This window comes from Lepidochelys olivacea (assembly GCF_965140295.1).
Source record: "Lepidochelys olivacea isolate rLepOli2 genome assembly, chromosome: 23".
NCBI classification, from domain to species: Eukaryota; Metazoa; Chordata; order Testudines; family Cheloniidae; genus Lepidochelys; species Lepidochelys olivacea.
Genome location: NC_140433.1, coordinates 11607433 through 11613534, shown reverse-complemented (window position 1 = coordinate 11613534; position 6102 = coordinate 11607433). Strand labels below are relative to the sequence as shown.

Genomic DNA, 6102 nt, shown 5'->3' with positions numbered 1-6102 from the left:
CAGGGTGGGAGGTGGCTGTGGGGAAAGGGGTCACACTGTCGTTCGGTTCTGGGCGCTGCTGAGGCTTGGGGCCCAGCCCCTCTTAGGGTGTCTATCCTGGGGCCCTGCCCTGGGGGGCTTGCTGGAATGCACCATGCTCCAGTTCACTGGGGACCTGCAATGAGTTGATACATGCCCCCAGCTCTATAGGATGGGCACTCCTTCACCATGCCCAGCAGTCAGTACGGGCCAGAGAGACACGACGTGACGCAGCAGGGACTGAGTGGGGCGGATTCACCTAGGAATGTTGCAGGGGAGTTTACTGGGACTGTCTGCATCGGTGATGGGACAGCAGGAGGTGGCTTCACTGGCTGGGACGATACCTGAGCCGGGAGGCGGGTTGGTCCAGGTGACACCTTCTGCCCCGGAAACTGGACAAAGGATGGAGGAGGAGCTGGGGGGAGGCTGGGGGAATCAGCTGGAGGGGGTTTCGTTTTTTGGAGGGGGCTGGGGAAGAGGAGGGAGCCCCCAGAGGTGGGGACTAATCTCCCTGCCCCCCGGAAGGACCTGATTGAGGCCTCCTGTTTGTGCCTACAAGCTCTGGTCTGGACTGTGTTCCTGTGGTCTCTAATAAACCTTCTGTTCTACTGGCTGGCTGAGAGTCACGGTGAATTGCAGGAAGTGGGGTTGCAGGGCCCTGACTCCCCTATCTTCATGACAACTGGAAGATGGGGTCCTGCTCTCTGTCGCTGGCTGGGTCTGAGACCGCAACCTCTCTGAGCCTTGTCCCTGGGCACTCCCTCCCCAGTGGGGAGGGTCCTGCGCCTCTGGTGAAGTACCCTCTCCGAGGTTAGGGCGTAGGGCCCTTCGCTGGCTCTGGCTACAGGTCATGACCAGGGCATTCCAGGGGTTGCCTGGCCAGTCCTCTAGGTCACCCCGCCCATCAACACTTCAGTGGGCAAATGGTGATGCACCCCCATGTCCTTGGGGCCCTCCTTGGCCCCCCATTTCAGATGTACCCTCGCCATGGGCACCTTGAATGGGGTCCTGCCCACCCCCATCAGGGTCAGTAAGTGTTGGGCACCAACCAGTCTGGGACCACCACCTTGGGCCAGGCCATCGTCACCTCAGCGCCCATATCCCAGTATCTACTGACCTTCCTCCCATCCACCTCCAGGGGAACAAGGCACTCGCTCCACAGGGACAGCCCCACGCCGACCCTGTAAGCTGTGAACCTTGAATCTGAAGCATCCAGCCCCGCAGAGGAGCTGGCCTGGGGCACTCCTCCCTCCTGAGCAGTTGATAAGCTGCCAGCCCCCCTTGCCTGGGAAGCCTGCCCCTCATCTGGGTGGGTCCCTACCCAGTTAACCCTGTGTGGGTTCGGTCTGCTCAGTCTATCCCTGAGCTTGGGGCACTGGGTCCATATGTGGCCTCTCTGGTCACAAAGATAGCAGCTCATGTCCCGTTGGTCCTGACGCTGGATGTTCCCCTTGGGAGGGGATTCTCCATATTTCCCTGCTGGGAAGTCCCGTAGTGATTCTCTCTCTGCATCATGGCCAGCCTGTTCCTTTGGGACTCCTCCCTGCTATCCCCTGACCGACTGTTAACAAACTCGTCAGCCAGTTGCCCTGCGTGCTGCAGGTTCTCTGGCTTTTTGTCCACCAACCATAGCTACAGGATGGATGGGCACTGTTCATACAGTTGCTCCAGTATGATTAGATTGAGCAGGTCCTCCTTAGTTTGGGCCCCATCTGCCCATTTGTGGGGACGTCACGCTGACTAGGGAAACTTCTCCGGTACATCTCGGGAGTCAGCCCAAACTCACATAGCAGGGCCTTTTTGAATAGTTCGTAGTCCCCTGCCTCTGCCCCTTTCATTCGGCTGTACACCTCCACGGCTTTGGGGTCCAGTAAGGGGGTGAGGAAACTGGAGCCTGTCTGCAGGGTCAACTCTGTGCATCTCGCAGGCATTCTCAAAGGCATTCAGGAAGTCATCTATGTCCTCCCCTTCCTTATGCTGGGCCAGGATGCACTTATTAAAGCTCTGTGCAGTCCTGGGTCCCCCCTCACTCAACACAGCTGGGGTCTTGCTGCTCCTCAGCCCGGCCAACTCCAGCTCATGCTGACGCTGCCTTTTGCAGTCCTCCAGCTCATGCTGACGCTGTCTTTTGCAGTCCTCTTGCTCTTTTTCGCGATCTTCCAACTCTCTCAATTTTATTTCTCTCTCCCATTCCAGCTGCCTCAGCTCCAGGGATGGGGAACTCCGCCGGAAGGATCCCCTGCTGGCTGCCGGGGTCAGGGTGGCCTCGGAATTTGCTGGGCTCCTCCCAGCCCCTCCCCTAGGCATAGGTAGGAGGGGTCTCAGGATGCCCATGGCAGCAGTCTGACCCCTTCCAGCTGGGTCAGGCACCGGGGCCTGCATTGCATCTCCTGGGCTGCTTCCCTCAGAGGCAGGGATCAGTGCATCCGAGTGATCCTTTTCCTCCAGCTGGGCAATCAGCTGTTCTTTGGTGAGCTTCCCAATGTGCAGCCCCCTCTGCCTGCACAACTCCACCAGGTCACTCTTAAGGCACTTAGCATACATCTTCCTTCTGGCCACTCGTAGGCCTGTGTGCTTGCAGCTCCCCAGTTTCCAGGAGGAACCACTACGGTACCAGCCCTTCTCCAGGTCACCACCTCTCTCCTAGGGTTGAGCTGCAGACTCCTCCGCCCCTGAGACCGCTCACCGCAGTGCCCAAAGGGATTCCGTTATTGCAACAGTCCTTCTCGCTGGTCACACACTCCCAGGGGTTAAGCATAGCTACTCCGCCCCCTGAAACCGCTCCTCTCTGAATCTTCAGCACACCTGGTCCCCGTCAATCCCCCTTTATTTTACTGCTCCCCAGTCACTTACTGCAGGAAGTGCCGTCCACGGGGTGCAGTACATCCCACTTCTGCCACCAGTTGTCACAGAGACTGGGGGAGTCAGGGCCCTGCACCCCCACTTCCTGCAATTCACCGTGACTCTCAGCTAGCCAGTAAAACAGAAGATTTATTAGAGACGACAGGAACACAGTCCAGACCAGAGCTTGTAGGCACAAACAGGACACCTTAGTCAGATCCTTCTGGGGGGCAGGGAGATTAGACTCCAGCTCTTGGGGCTCCCTCCTCTTCCCCAGTCCACTCCAAAAAATGAAACCACCTACAGCTGACTCATCCAGCTCCTCCTCCAGCCTTTGACCAGTTTCTGGGGCAGAAGATGTCACCTGGACCCAACCCCCCTCCTGGCTCAGGTTACAGGCTCAGGTATTGTCCCAGCCAGTGAAGCCACCCCCTGCTGTCCCATCACCAATGCAGACAGTCCCAGTAAACTCCCCTGCAACAGTCCTAGGTCAATCCGCCCCACTCAGTCCCTGCTGCGCCACACCCTACAATGACAAAGTGATGGCAGCAGCCCCATTACCCCCAAAAGACCCTACAATAAAAAACTAGGACTCAGGGTCCATTGCTCTCGAGAGACCCAACACTAACAAATCAATACACAATCCCGCAACTCATGAGAGACCCTACAATAATGAAGCAGCATGTACATCCCCATTGTTCATGAGAGACCCTACAATAACGAACGAGTACACAGCCCTATTCTCCTGAGAGACCCTATAATAACAAACCAGTGGATGCAACCCTGGTGTGTGTGTGTGTGGCTTTTGCAGTTATTTCCAGTGTCACCTGTTTTGCCCCTCTTTTTGGGCTGGAGGGAGGAGGGGGCATTACACATTAACCTGATGCACAGATGGGTCAAATGGATCATCTCATTGGGTCAAGCGATCATTGCAGCGGGTTGAGGGGGGATCGGACTGGGCCAAAGAGTCATCTGACGGGGTCAAGAGGCCATCAGGCATGGATGCATTGGTGATTTTTCCTAGCGGCACAATGGATGCTGTTTTAGCGGGATACCTTGTAGGTGGTGGAGGACTTCAGGGAAAGCGGGAGCGTGCTGAAGCAGAAGAATAGCTGAGCAATCTTCTCCAAGATCGTTCCCGTCCCACAAGCAAAGGGAGACAGAAGGCCGGAGATTCTGGAAGTGAACTGCTGGCTAGGTGAGCGGGGGTTGGTTGAACATTGGGCTGCCTTCTGAGCAGAGAGGGGGCTGTACAGGTTGCATGGCCTCCAACTCAGGAGAAGGGGCACCAATCTCCTTATGGATAAGCTAGCTAGAGTAGCTGGGGTGTGTGCGTGTGAAGAAATTCTTGAGTTGCCTGTGCACCAATGCTGGCAGCCTAGGGATCAAAGAAGAGGAACTGGAATTGCTCATTTGTGAGCATAAATCCAATCTAGTTGGTATCACTGAAACCTGGCGGGATGATTCGCACGACTGGGTTGTTAAAATTAACGTTTATACATCTATTTAGGAAGGAGCGAGAGGGCTTTTTAAAAGCAATTACAAAATAATGCACATTATATATCATTAACAAACCGTAATTAATAAGTTCTTGGTTTTGCTTCTTACATGGATGCCGTGCTTCAGCTGCTAGCTTCTGTTGAAATGCAGAAAAGGCAGAAGTACAGTCTGTTCTGTTTTGGGAGAAAAAACAGATGATATCGTCTCATCGTATGGTGATGAGAACACTCTTGCCATTCCACCTCTGGAGGATGTTAAACAGAAGCTACTAAAATTAGACATTTTAAAATCAGCAGGTCTCGATAATGTGCATCCAGGAGTTTTAAAAGAGCTGGCCAAGGAGCTCTCTGAACTGTTAATGTTTTTCAATAAGTTGTGGAACATGGAATAAGTTCCAGAAGACTGAAAGAAAGCTATTTTTGGGCCAATATTTAAAAAGGGTAAATGAGATGACCTGGGTAATTATAGACCTGTCATCCTGATGTTGATCCAGTGGCTGATACAGGTCTTGATTAATAAAGAATTAAAGGAGAGTAATGTAATTAATGCCAGTCAACAAGGGTTTATGGAAAATTGATCCTGTCAAACTAACTTGATATCTTTATTACTAGTTTGGTTCATGAAGGTGGTAGCATTGATGCAATATATTTAGACTTCTCAGAAGGTGTTTGACTTTGCACCGCACTGTATCTTGATGACAGAACTAGAACGATATAATATGAACATTGCCCACATTCAATCGATTAAAAACTGGCGAACTGATAGATCTCAAAATGTAAATATAAATACGGAATCGCTGTGCTTCCAGTGGGATCCCGCAGGGAGCAGTTCTTCGCCAGAAGATATTTAATGTTTCTATCGATGACTTGGAAGAAAATATAAAGTCATCATTGATCTAGTTTGCAGATGACACAAAGATTGTGGAGTGGAAAATAACGAAGAGGACATGTCACTGATACAGAGCGATCTAGACTGCTTGGTAAGCTGGGCACAAGCAAACAATTGCATTTTAATCCAGCTAAATGTAAATGTATCCGTCTAGGAACACAGAATGTTGACACACAGGATGGGGGACTCTATCCTGGGCAGTAGTGACTCTGAAACAGATTTGGGGGTCGTGGTGGCCAATCAGCTGAACATGAGCTTCCAGTGTGACCCTGTAGCCAAAAGAGCTAATGCGATCCTGGGATGCATCAACGGGGACTCTTGGGGAGTAGAGAGGTTATTTTTCCTCTATATTTGGTCCTGGTGCGACCGCTGCTGGAATCCTGTGTCCAGTTCTGGTGCCCACTGTTCAAGAAGGATGTTGATAAAGTGGAGAGGGGTCAGAGAAGAGCCATGAGAATGATTAAAGGATTAGAAAACCTGCCTAATAGTGATAGACTCAAGGAGCTCAATCTAGCTTAACAAAGAGAAGGTTAAGGGGTGACTAGTATCTACATGGAGAATAAATATTTTACAGTGGGCTCTTCAATCTAGCAGAGAAAGGTCTAACACGATCCATCCAACGTCTGGAAATTAAAGCTAGGCCAATTCAGATTGGAAACGAGGCATACATTTTTAACAGTAATTAACCATTGTCACAAATTGCCAAGGCTCATGGTCGATTCTTCATCACTGAGAATTTTTAAATCCAGATTAGATGTTTTCCTAAAAGACCTGCTCTAGGAATTATTTGGAGGGAGGTCTCTGGCCTGTGCTAGACCGGAGGTCAAACGAGAAGATCACAATGGGCCCTCTGGC

General features: G+C 51.9%; 1 pseudogene across 1 annotated transcript in view; it reads right to left on the bottom strand.

Annotated features, from left to right (window-relative positions):
* The window catches only part of LOC311511978 (leukocyte immunoglobulin-like receptor subfamily A member 2), an 873498-nt pseudogene that overhangs the window by 532105 nt on the left and 335291 nt on the right, over positions 1-6102 (bottom strand). The window lies entirely within an intron of this gene.